The 12,316-nt window shown below is 41.2% G+C and overlaps 1 protein-coding gene across 1 annotated transcript in view; it reads left to right on the top strand.

The window, feature by feature from the left end:
* The window catches only part of OSBPL8 (oxysterol binding protein like 8), a 135,660-nt gene that overhangs the window by 17,407 nt on the left and 105,937 nt on the right, over positions 1-12,316 (top strand). The gene's annotated exons all lie outside the window — the stretch shown is intronic.

Genomic DNA, 12,316 nt, shown 5'->3' with positions numbered 1-12,316 from the left:
GTGCTATGTGTAAACTGACCTCTCAGAGTAGGGTTATTGTGTTATAATTTGAAATATACTGACCAAGATTTAGCAGTGGTCCATCACAGGGGTGGTATAATTTACTCAGCATGTGAGAGATTGGGGGATGGGGGGACGGGGAATTACACTGCGGTAAAAGATTGTGGGACGATAGACAAGATAATAAAAGTGATCGTCCAACCAAAATAACAGGGATTTTATTTACACTGGAACAAACAGAACTGAACTCTACCTACCTACAATGTCTAATATAGGAAGTGTATAATTAAAAACCCGATTCAAACACACATACACACACACACACACACACACACACACACACACACACACGTTCAAATGTGCGCGCATACTAACTTACTACTAAGTCTACTTAACTACATATAACCCTCTAAATAATAAAAAAAAAATCTATCTCTGTGTGCACAGGCTATTATCTTATAGGTTGTTGTTGTTTTTAGTTCAAGGTTCCCCTTTCCCCAAATATCTCACTGGGTGCTGTCTAACACCGAAGTCAGTCTCTGAGTCTGAAGCACCTCTCGTGACTTCCTGAAGAGATGGTCTTGACTCCAGTGATGCTTGCTTACTGGGATGCACGTTAGACCAGACCCACTGGATCTGAAGGACCTTTGGTTCTCCTGTTCTGGATATCTGGGACAACATGAATCAATGATAGGAGATTACTATATCCAATGATCAGGAATATAAAGGAATGGATGCTCAAGAACACGCGATTAAACACGGACTGACGTGACCAGCCAGCTTTAAACTGACGGGATCCTCTCCTGCATATCAGTCTGTCCTGCCAAATCTCAGCCTCTCCACTTACTCTGTTTCTCTCAGTCCCAGTTTCTCTATGCCATTCTGGATGCCTTCCCTCCATCACCCTGTTTCTCTCAGGTTACTCACAGACAGTTTCTCTTAAACTAAACTAAGGGGGGAGGGATAGCTCAGTGGTTTGAGCATTGGCCTGCTAAACCCAGGGTTGTGAGTTCAGTCCTTGAGGGGGCCACTTAGGGATCTGGGGCAAAAACAGTACTTGGTCCTGCTAGTGAAGGCAGGGGGCTGGACTCGATGACCTTCCAGTTCTAGGAGAGATCTCCATTAAAAAAACAAAAAAAACCCCTCTCCCTCAGGTTCTCCCCTCCTGCCTCTGTCCCTCAAATGTTCCCCCCTCTTCTCCTCCATCACTTCCCCTCCCCCTGAGGGGAGATGTCACCTCCTCCCACTTTTGCAGAGGGAGTGCCACCTCTTCTCCACAGAACAATGACAGTGCATTCACCCTATATCATATGTCCCCATACAAGGTTGAGTCCCTTAGTCTTATTTACATATGCTTTAATTGTAAGACACATAACTTCCAATATTTCTAAGATGACGTCAGATGTAATCCACCATCCCTAGCTGCTTTTCTGTTGGGCCTTTATGCTGTATAAGGGCTATGGTGCAATGCATCTTGGAGTGCACAGACTTGGAATTTCATGCAATTTATTAATTCAAAAATCAAATATCAAAATATCCTGGTTTAAACTAGTCTCTTTTTCCTAAACTTCCCACTGTTTCAGCTTCCCTGGCGCTAGCAGTAGTGGGAGTACCAATGTAGATAAGAGACTGGTAGCCAGTTGTCTTTATCATCATCTTGTGTAGACCTGTTATGAGCATAATTGGCCTGCATGGTGGTAAAAGTGCTTGCGTCACTGGCCATCATAATGCTGGTGGAGCTGAAGTGGGACTAAGAATAGTAGGAATTATTTTGGAGGAAAAGGCTACTGTTGACACAATATGTTTTGAATGTGCAATCAATAGAGGGAATCTAAAACATATGCGCTATGTACTGGTTGCTGAGAAAGTAATGGACTAAATTCAAATGTATAATGCTAGTTTAAACTCTGATCTAGGCATGAGTTCTACTTGATAAATCAATCCCACTTTTGTTTCTGTTTCGTTTTTGATTTTTCCCTCCTAAGGCTGAGTTGGTTATCCTACTCTGTCCCAGTGTTTCATTTGGTTTTGAGTAAGAACAAGGTCACCGGGGGGGGGGGGGGGGGGGGGGGGAAGGGATAGCTCAGTGGTTTGAGCATTGGCCTGCTAAACTCAGAGTTGTGAGTTCCATCCTTGAGGGGGCCATTTAGGGATCTGGGGCAAAAATCTGTCTGGGGATTGGTCCTGCTTTGAGCAGGGGGTTGGACTAGATGACCTCCTGAGGTCCCTTCCAACCCTGATATTCTATGATTCTATGATCTTTGTTTAGGGACAGATTCAGTCTTAAGGAAAGCCCTTCCTCTATATATTCTAGAGTCCCTGTAACGATCTGCAAGGCTCTTCTGCTTAAGACAATTTAATCTTTGACCATTATGATCTTTTATTCATCTTTGCCTTTTTGAGGTATACATTTTTCCTTTTGACAGGGTAGCTGCATCTCTGAACAACTCTTTCTGCATTGTTCAAACATAAATATAATTCTGGCCCCAAAATGTAGTTTAAATGATAATGAAAAGAAAACTTACTGATGGTGTGGGAATGGGAAGAAAGAAGAAAGTGTAATTTCCATGGAAGCAGATGTTTTGCTGCTTGTCTTTATTCTAAAAAAAAAAAGTATCTATTTTTAGGAACAGCAATGGGAGCAGATAATTCCAGATCAGAGAAAGTGACGAAAGGCTAACTGAAAAGTGAGATCTGAGGAGGAATTGGGAGTAGAGCGAGACTTCTTGGCATACAGGGAGAGGATGTTTGGGTACGGGGTGGTACAAGAAAAGACATATTATTGCAAGTTTGAAGGAGATAAAGTAGAAGTGGTTGGCCTAGAGGCCTTAGAGATGGAAAATAAGAGGTGATAACTTGCCAGGCAGGTGGGGGCAGAACTTAAAGCCTTCAAGTTGAAGAGAGTTTGAGGTTTGATGTGGAAAGAAGTCAGTGATAAGATTTAAGGGAAAGGTGGCACAGTTGAAAGTGGTGTGAGACAGATGCTTTTAGATTTGATATTTTGGGAGAAATGAAAAGGGTGGTGAGGCGTGTACACAAGTCCAGTCTTGTGTGCACCCTTGAATGTAGTGGATACTTGGAATTGTGTAAAGATTGAATGTAAGAGGTTTGGGACAGTAATGTGCAGTCTCTTACTGTAGATGAGTTATTTGTTTAAAAACTTCTAAGAGGGTAAAGGGGAGGCAAGGCATATTTTTGATGTTCATGGCACTTTCTTTTAAATATTGACAGGAACCTGTTATTCATCGTCTAGCACACAAATGTATAACTTGCACACTAGGTAAAAGGTTTTTAAAATAAAACAAGAATGTTTTAGTTCTGACTAAAAAACTGTTCATCTGTTAATTATTTGTATTGTATATTTTTGTTGCTCTAAAGCAGAAAGCTATCTTAATATTGCCTCTGTAGAACTGTGAAACAGTAATGTAGCTTAGGTTCTTCTTTGTTGTCTAACAACTTCTTGGGTTGAATTTTCATATGTAGCTCTTATGGAAGCAATGCAGTATGGTAAAGTATCTCTAATCTTACCTCTCCCTCCCCCTCCCACTGTGCCCTTCTACATGAAATTGTTAGTATATTAGTCAAATTAAACAGTTCTACAAACTTTGTGATTATATTTGTCAAACTTAAAGAACTTCAGAAAACCTTGTAACTGTTCTTCTTGGGCTATTGATGGGCTATACAGAGAATCTGAAAGTCTGGACACACTATCATGGGAGTGTGCAACCTAAATTATATCAAAATGTAATCTTATTGCTGACTGGAAGAGCTGTTTAGGACAGAAACATTTTGTTTTATGTACATAAAGCCATTCTATGAAAAGAACAAAACTTTATCTGAAGCAAAGCTGTGTGCTGCATTTGCAACTGTGTTGTGTATGAAATGTAAGCTTTCTTTACCAATCTTCGATTTGTACAATAGGTGAAACTTACTGTTGTTTCACTTTCACGTCAGGGACGGTACTTGGTACTGCTCTGAAGGCAGGGGACTGGATTCAATGACCTTTCAAGGTTCTTTCCAGTTCTATGAGATAGGTATATCTCCAGATAACTTTGTCATTTTAAAGGGTAGAATATTGAACTGTGGGTTCTTCGTTATTTGTATTCAAGTTGTATAATCCGCTCTTTGGACAGTTATTGGTCTACCATGAAAAAACAGTAACTTTTCCATAAAGATTACAGTTATGTTACTGTTTTAAAGCTATATTTTGCTCCCTTGCTAAAATCTATTAAATCAGCTAAGTTTGAAAATCGGTAAAAACAAGTCTTGAGCTTCTTACAAAATCTACCAAATTTAGGTCTTTCAAACGGGGGTTTCTGGCAGAGGTCACCACACAAAATAGATATTTTCAAAGTTGCAAAAGCTTTCTAACACTCTATATTTATTAAGGGGGGGGAAAGGTGGTGGTGGGGGAGGGACATGAAACTTAGTTTACCAAACTCGCCTAAGCAAGATTTTTATCTATGATACCAAAATTTAGTTGCATGAAATGTGAAGTATTAAGTCTTGCAGCTCCAAAAAGAGGAAAATGCTAAAGATAACCAGGTTCCTGTGAATTCATCAGGGTACAACAGAAATCCTAATTTTTCATTTATAAAATCTGAGGTGAGCACCCTGCCTTCTCCCCTGCAGAGAAAGCTCAAAATATAACAGGATTCTAGGGAGGGTTGTTACTGGGGAAAGGGCTCACAAGTGAGGCTGCTTGACAGGCTATGTTAGTGGCTGAGACACAACAGCCAGTGATCGGAGAAGTGGTGGCGATCAGGAGGAGATTGCAGTTAAGGGGAAGAGGAGCTGTGGGCCAGAAGGGCAGGAGTTGCTGCCATCCCCCAAACAGCTGCAGCTCGGATGACTGTTGCTTTCTGGATTAGCAGACGGGATGGAGGGTGAGCAGGAGTACTTTGGAGGAAAGTGGGTTTTTCCTAGAATATATAGAGGGACTGCCATGGGTAGACAAGTCTGTAGGAAGTTAGAGAGCCCCTAGCTTTTTTGCTCCCTAATCCTATGTCACTACTTTAAACTAAAGAAATTCACCAGGCAGACTTTAAGGTGGAGTTATGATTGTGACCACACAAAGCTACAAAGTCATTGTGCTCTTCCTGAATGTGGGAGTTTAAATGTCTAAATTCTAATACTAGAAAACCAGGAAATTTAGAGATAAGGGCACCCTGTCCTCCAATATCTTTTACAAGGATGTTAGGCACAACTTTAAAAACAAGTTTTCAGTGTGTACTTGTTCTGTTACTATTAGAAATTCATGGTCCGCTTTGCTGATACAAATAAAAGGGCTTACCCCAAGATTCCCTGGAAAAGAGTCCCTTGCAGGAGGTGCAGAGCCCGTTCTTGCCTTCCACAGGACACCCTGGCACCAGGAATGGGACAGAGTGGCTAGAGCGTCAGCATTGAGATAAATTCCATTGTCACTCTTCAAGTCTTATCAGTCCAGCGTTTTTTGTGACTACTAAAGTTCAAATAATAGAAATGTTTTATAAACACTGATCTACATATGCTATTTAAATCGGTCTGAGAAACTAGTAAGTGCAGTTTGGGATGATCACTTAGGTTCAGGTTCAGCTTTGGTGGTAAGATTTTGAGATATATATGCACAGAAGGCTACAATTACAATACCATGAAATTTCAGAATTAAATATCTGAAATCATGAAGTTTACAATTTTTAAAATCCCATGACTCTGAAATTGACCAAAATGGACTGTGAATTTGGTAGGGCTCTATTAATAAACAGTAGTTTGCAAAAATAGCCTTAATTATTGACCTCTGACAGTGAGATGATCCTTTTTAAGATAAATCCTTTAACAATGTGGTTGTGGGGTAAAATTTTCAAAAGCAGCTAAATCCTACTGGAAGTCCAATGGGACTTAATCACCTGAGTGACTCAGGTGCTTTTGAAAATTTTACCGTTGGTCTTTATCTTTGTTATGTACAGGCAACATAATTGTTTTTTTCTTAGTGGACTATGGATATTAAGTTTACATAGTTATGCATGCTTAAACATAGCAGTTTAGGTGAACAAACAGCAACTTAACGATGAGCTTAAAAAAAGGGTCTTGTTTATAATAAGTGTATATATTAAACTTATTTTAATGTTTTTTCTAAAGACTATTGCTCACTTATCTTAGAAAATTAATTATTTATTGGAAAATATTGAATACTCCCTCTAGATTCTGGAAAGGAAAATGCATGTTTCACACAGTTTTATGGCATGTTTATGAAGTATTTGAGTATTGGAGAATTTTGCTGGCTAAAAGTGAGCCCATGCCTGTTTCTTGATATGAAACTTTCTGTGGTTTGATTTGTGGCAACACAGGACTCAGTCCTTCCTCCTTGCTCTGACAGTTGACTGCCAGTTGCTAGGGGTCCTTCTTTTGCTTCGCCAGTTTGGATTCCTGCCTGAGTCAGAGCAACATACAGGACAGAGCAACAGAGGGTCCTGTGGCACCTTTAAGACTAACAGAAGTATTGGGAGCATAAGCTTTCGTGGGTAAGAACCTCACTTCTTCAGATGCAAGGCTTGCATCTGAAGAAGTGAGGTTCTTACCCACGAAAGCTTATGCTCCCAATACTTCTGTTAGTCTTAAAGGTGCCACAGGACCCTCTGTTGCTTTTTACAGATTCAGACTAACACGGCTACCCCTCTGATACTTGATACAGGACAGAGGCTGTCTGATGCACCCGTGCATGTTAATACTCCATGACCTAGCTGGCAACAGGGTACTCTTGAACTTGTATCTCCAGCAGGGTGCCTCAGATATTGCTACACCTATGAAAGGGGTGCCTGTTTCCATCCTTATATGATGTAGCCATTCTATTTTCCCCATGGGATGTAGGGCAATTTTTTTTGGGCTACTTTGTCCAGAAACCTAGTTGATATTTCCTGCAAAAGAATTTCATCAAAGACATAATCTCTGGATCCCTAAGGGCTCAAGCTTTCCCCTCTCTCCTGGTGTGTCTGTTCCTGAATGTGGTGACCTTTTTCAGTTTTTCAAGTTGGAGAATTAGATTCTATATATACAAATTGAAATCCTCCTCCTCTGATTTATGTGGAGGGGTGGGACTGAAAATACATATGGGCAATCAAGTTTTCTGAAGTGGTTTTTAATATCTTAAAAATTATCATTGTACACCTTATTCATATGCAAACTTGCACTAGTTTGACTAATTAAACACACATTTTTAAACCAATTTAGGTAAATCTTCGCAAGTTTACATATAAATAAGGTGTACAATGATAGTTTTTAATATCTTAAAAAAACATTTTAACTAAGGTTTAATAAAGCCATTTTCCAACAGTTATAGTAGACTCTCTGTTGGTTTAATTTGTTTTTCGCCTACAGAAAACTTCAACTTTTCATTAAAAAAAAAAAAAAAAAAAAAAAAACCCCACAACCCTCTAAACAAATCAGTTTTTAGCCCCAAACTCTAAACATACATAGTAAGAAGAGACTTTCTGTGGATCATGTTTAGTTGAAACCCCAGTTTTCTGGCTGAATAAGTTTTTGACTGAAAATTTCAAGCAGCCTTAATATCAACACACAAACTTGTACTAGTTTAAATAACTTGTTTTAACTGATACATATTTGTATGAGGACAAGTCTTTAATAGGTGAATTCATATGCAGACATGAAATATTTTTAAAACAAATGTTTGGTACTCAGACATTTGTGTTACCGGCTAGTATTTGAATTCAGGATCACTTACCCCTGCAACAGTTGGACATTACAGGTATCCTAAAGTAATCTTTAGACTGCCACTTTTCTGTATTGCTTTAGCAGATACCCAATCTTCTTTTGCAGGAAAAATCCCTGACAGTAGGTCTTGACAAGCTTAAAAACTTTTCTTTCAATTTTTAAAATGTCATTCTTAAGGTTACATGTGTATTCTGTCAATGATTTGTGATCGTTTAAAAGTATATATTTTTAAATTTAGTTTATAGTACATAGTTCAGTTCTTTTTCCATCAAGAGCTTGTATGTTTCTGCTATATATCCTGATCACAAATGCATCAAACCAGAAAGTAATTTTGCACAACAAAACAGGTAGTAGGTCTAATTTTAGGCTTACCCCTCTTTAAAATGAGTTTAAACTTGAAGGAACACCTGTATAAAGACTTTCTTGTCTGTAATCAGAGTTATGGTTGCTGTCTCTAGTGACCGCTTTTCTGCTTTTTGCTCCTTTTAAACTTGCATAGCCAAAACAGGGGTAGGAGAAGATGGGTTCTGTTTCATCTTGTTGAGCACTTCTGTTGATACACCTGTGCAAATTCAGTGAAGGTAGTGGGACATGCACAGGTGTCATAGGGGCCTAATTTGACCATTAAAAGCTTTTTCACTGGTGACCATGTGAGAGAGAACCAAGCTTGACTCTGAGTGTAGGTTGTTTGCAGAGATGGCAGTTTAAAAAATAATAAAAAAAATAAAATAAAATTAGCATGTTTAATATAGAAATCATGGGGAGGAAATAACATAGAATCCCTGATGCTATTTTATTCACTTTTCCGAGTAAACACTGTCAATATAGGTAAAAGTCTATCCTGACATTTTATCCCTTTAGGAGACTTATTACTGCATATAACATATTTCAGTATGGACTCCAGATGATACCTGAAGGATTCTGTGAAGTAAACAGAGGTCTCTTGTATCCAGAATAGATCCTGGAAAGAGGTTATCTTCAGTTAAGACTCTAGATTACAAACATATACTTTTGTGTTGTTAGGTATAGATGCACTGTATAATATCTATAGTTCAGGCTGGTGCTTGGGCATTATGGACTCCAATCTCAGTATAAACACTGTGCTTATTGGTGAAGATCAGGAACAGAGTTAGACTTGTGTTTCATCCTATAGCATAGAAGCTCTTTGTATCAGTCCAAGGGTTAACCATACAGTGCTAAAATATTTATATAAAAGGCCGTAGTCATCTCAGGTGACAAGCTCTCCTGCTCTATGCGGTCTAATTCTGATGATGTTACTTGGTTAAGACAGTACTTGAGAGGTAGTTAGTGGTGTAAAGACTGCTGCTGTGCTTTTTCACTGTGTATTTCACCACTATGACAGTGTACAGACCATTCGCAGGGGTTCTTGTAACAAATTTTTTGGTGGCCTCAGAGTGTTTGGCCACCAACTCTTGCTGGTGGCCGCACGGACACTTTCTCTTAAAAATACTTGATTAACTTTAGGAAAAACAAATAAATAGCACATATACACATCCACATCATTGTAATTTATTCATGTAGGTTTTTTTGCAGACTCAATAATAAAAATATTACTGTGAGAAGTGATATTTGTATGTTTGTTAATATCACTTTTCTCAGCAAGTCCCAGGAAAAATTAAGCCCTGGATGGGGGACAGGATGGGGTTGGAGGTGGAGGCAGTGGGGTCTGGGGTGATGGAGGGGTAGATTCAGGGCTAGGAAGGTGGTGGGGTCCAGGAGTGATGGGGAGAGGGGCATGGATGCGGGGCCAAGAGAAAGGAGGGTGGGTGGCGAGCCCTGCAGCTGTGCGGCTGGAGCAGGGTGTTGGCGCCCACGGCCAGAGCCCAGAGCTGGGGGCAGGAGCTGCACGGCTGGGGATGGGGCCAGTGCCTGCGCTCGGAGCAGGAGCTGCATGGCCGGGGCAGGGAGTTGAAGCCCAGGGACAGTGCCCACCACCACGAGGCTGAAGCTAGCACCCGCTGCCACATGCCTGGGGATCAGCGCACACCTGGGGCCAGGGATCGGCGTGGGGCCGGGGCCAGTGCTTGCTGCCATGCGCCCAGGGATCGGCGCCCACTGCCACTATGAGTCAGCAGCCAGGGTCAGCGGCCAGGACTGGGGATCGGAGCACGCGACTGGGGGTTGGTGCCTGGAGCCAGCAGCTGCCGCTGGGGTCAGCACCTGGGGCCAGCGCCCAGGGCCTGGGGCCAGCACTGTGTGACCAGAGACGGGGATTGGAGCCTGCTGCTGCGTGGCCAGGGATTGGAGCCTGAACTGAAGCCCATGGCCAAAGTCCAGGGCTGTGTGGCCAGAGCTGGGGGTCAGTGCCTGAAACCCTGCAGCCGGAGCCGGGTGTTGGCACCTGAAGCCCCATGGCTGGAGCTCTGGTCTGCGCAACCAGGCTCCCTAAATCCCGCCTCTGGAGCCTGCCTCCCAACCACCCCAGGACTGAAGCCAGAGCCTCATTGCCCTCCCACGCCAGTAGAGAACTCCCTGTACTCCTGCAGCATTGTACCCCGCCTGTCTCCAGGGGCCGTGCAGGGCTGTGCATCCAGGAGGAACAGAGAAGGAAGTGGGAGGAGCAGAACCTTTGCCTCCCCCACCATCACCGCTCAGGAAGCTGTCGTGGCTGCATGGAAACCCCCTGGTTGCCGTATTTGAGAAACGCTGATTGATTAGGAAGCTTAAATTGCAGAACCCTCTCATCCCTGTATGCTTGTTCATTAATACTTTGTTTCCCATCTCTCCCAACTCCTGCTTTTGCTTTAAAGCTCTTACTATGAACTGGCAGATGTAGCAGAGTGGTGCAGATCAGGAAAGGCTTGGTGTTCTGACTCATTATCACACTGAATTAATTCTTACACCGTTGTTCTATTACTGCATGCCTCTCTGCTGTTTTGTTGCTCTTGGAACTTTCTCAAATCTAAAAACAGTAAGGTAATATAATCCCATTTGCGATAACATGTATTATGTTCCCATTTTAAGTATGCTATCGTACTGTATTATGCAGTTAAAGAGAAACCAACTTGATATATGTCCAGTTTTTTTAAACATGAGTTTGATACTACTTTAGTCCCCAAGTTTCCTTTAACTTCTGAGGGTTTTGCAATCACATTCCCCTATTTAAAAACATGTTCTTTCTCTCACCTGATACTCTGTGAAAGATCCAGGCAAACAGAGTGAAACTAACTAGCTGACTAAACAGGAGAAACTGAAATGGACTATACAGAATGTGCTTCCAAATGCGCCCAGTAAACAAACTGAAAAATTTGAAGTTTTCTTTTTTTACTGATCTTGTTACAATAGTAACAACATTTTCAGACTGAACTGAGTATTAACCTCTCCAGGGCAGCCAAGTGGCACAGGAACCCCCATCGCTAAATAGGGACATGGCCATGTTCTCCAGGAGGCAAGAGACTCCTTCTGATACACCTCACAGAGTTGGGAGCCTCGGGGGGTGACATGGGCTCATGTTTGCTGACATGGAGGCAAACCTGACACCTTTTTTAAAATATGGCTAGGGTTTGCCATCTCAGTGAACACTGGGTAGGGTTTTGGTTGGGCTTTCCAAAGCACTGGATTTTATACTTTTTTTTTTATTATTTAAAAAAAGTTAGTCAGATGTGCAAAAGTCCTGTTTAAATCACTCTCTCTCTCTCTCTCACTCTCTCTCTCTCTCACACACACACACACACACACACACACACACACACACACACACACACACACACACACACACACACACACACACAACTAGACTAGGAAAGAGCTAAAATTGAAAAGATAAACTATAGCTTAGCAGAGGAGCAATTGGGGATATTTTTTCCCCAATAGTGGGCATGTCACAATGCTTGTTTTATCCTTTGATCCCAACATTTATGTCTCTTTTAAAATGGTAAGCACTTGGGGGCAGGGATGGATCATATCTTATATCTGTACAGCCCCCAGCCCAAGTGGTCCTGATCCTGACTGGAGCTTTGGATACTAATGGAATATAAATGATTAATAATACAAGTCAAATTACGTCCCATCCCAAAAAAGGTGAGGTGGGGTGGGCTGTTACTTTATAAGTACTCCATCCTCCTGCAATGATTACAACTATATATAGTTCAGTGGAGACTTAGGTGGGGGAAATTTGTGATACAGCTTACAGTTCTTTGGAGATGCACGAACACAATGCTTCTTGTTTAACTCTTCAGTTTCCATTGTTTGTCTTGTTTCCTACACAGGAAAAATATGTTGTGTGATGGGTAGCTGTACTTAATGAACTAAAACACTGAGACTTCTAAAATAATAATTTTGCATAAATGGTTATGCGTGGCTGCATCATACTAGTGGATGCTGCACATTTAATGCGCTTTTAGGAATGTTTCTGTTTACATGTACAATTTGAGAGAAACGATTTTTTTCTTTTAGATGGATTGTCCTAGAATCCTAACGCTTTCATAGGACATTGTGGTTTTCTGAAACTGATTTAATTACAGATCTTGAGACATGTTCTGTTGTAATGAGTTTTGTGAACACTAAATTTCTGAACATCTTTCGGAAGACCTACTTTTGTCTATCTAAAAAGGGATATTAGCTGCTCACTAACTGTATCTAAGCTAAT

The sequence above is a fragment of the Emys orbicularis genome, chromosome 1 (assembly GCF_028017835.1).
Source record: "Emys orbicularis isolate rEmyOrb1 chromosome 1, rEmyOrb1.hap1, whole genome shotgun sequence".
NCBI lineage: Eukaryota > Metazoa > Chordata > Testudines > Emydidae > Emys > Emys orbicularis.
This window is presented reverse-complemented; position numbering and strand designations above follow the sequence as displayed.